The sequence below is a fragment of the Lathyrus oleraceus genome, chromosome 4 (assembly GCF_024323335.1).
Source record: "Lathyrus oleraceus cultivar Zhongwan6 chromosome 4, CAAS_Psat_ZW6_1.0, whole genome shotgun sequence".
Classification (NCBI taxonomy): Eukaryota; Viridiplantae; Streptophyta; class Magnoliopsida; order Fabales; family Fabaceae; genus Lathyrus; species Lathyrus oleraceus.
The window spans coordinates 393,920,874-393,922,068 of record NC_066582.1 but is presented as its reverse complement, the minus strand read 5'-3'; the positions used below and the strand labels follow the sequence as shown (position 1 = coordinate 393,922,068).

General features: G+C 42.6%; 1 non-coding gene across 1 annotated transcript; it reads right to left on the bottom strand.

Moving 5' to 3' along the window:
* Positions 1–740: 740 nt before the first annotated feature.
* Positions 741–847, bottom strand: LOC127077543 (small nucleolar RNA R71). Its single transcript, XR_007787340.1, has one exon. It is a non-coding gene; the product is annotated as a small nucleolar RNA R71 (small nucleolar RNA).
* Between the last annotated feature and the right edge of the window lie 348 nt (positions 848–1,195).

The window sequence follows — 1,195 nt, the reverse complement described above, 5'->3', positions numbered from 1 at the left end:
CCCTGTGGGATCGATATCTTTTAAAACTACACGATAGAACTGTGCACTTGCAGTTTGTACCCCAAATTCGACTCATAAAGTCGCGATCAAGTTTTTGGCGCCGTTGCCGGGGACTTTTATTTAGTCGATATCGTAACTCTTCTGTTACGCTGTAGAGACTAAGGATTTTCTTTTCTCTTTTCTTTCTTTCGTTGATTTGTATGGCACACACTCGCTCACAAGGCGAGCCATTCTACTTACGAATCAACGATATCGAACTATATCTCCGAGTCTTACGCCGAATTCGGGAATATCATGCTGCAAACAATCTCCCTCCTGTTGAACTTCCCGATTTCAAAAATATTTTCCCTTCGATACCCGAGATGGCAGAATCAGCTCGTGCTCTTCGCGATTACGCCGCTCCATTGCAAGATGAACCGCATTCAAGTATTGCTCCACCCGCAATCGAAGCAAACAACTTTGAACTCAAACCTTCACTGTTGCAGGCAGTGCAACAGAACCAATTCTCTGGAAATCCTACCGAGGATCCTAACCTTCATTTATCCATATTTGTCCAATACGCTGATACTGTTAAAGCTAATGGTGTCACTCCAGAGGCAATTCGACTTCGTCTTTTTCCTTTCTCATTAAGAGATAGCGCTAGAAGATGGCTTCAATCTCTTCCTTCCAACTCAGTCACCACATGGAACGAGTTGAAGAAAGTTTTTCTTGCTCGATACTTTCCGCCAAGCAAAACAGCTATGCTAAGAGCCCAAATAAATGGATTTAAACAGAAAGATAACGAGTCTCTTTTCGAAGCATGGGAAAGATACAAAGACATGATGAGACTTTGTCCACACCATGGTTTAGAGGACTGGTTAGTAATTCATACATTCTATAATGGTCTCTTATACAACACGAGGTTAACAATAGATGCCGCCGCAGGTGGTGCACTAATGAACAAACCTTATGCTGACGCTTATCAACTTATCGAAAGCATGGCTCAAAACCACTATCAGTGGGGAAGCGAACGAACAATGGTGGAAAAACCTCAAACGAAAACTGGCATGTACGAGATAAGTAACCTTGATCATGTTAATGCAAAAGTGGATGCTCTGGTCCAGAAAATTGAAAGTTTAAATGTATCACCTCCAGCCACCGTAGTTGCCATAACTCAGAATTGCGAAGTCTGTGGAATCCAAGGTCACACTCCTAC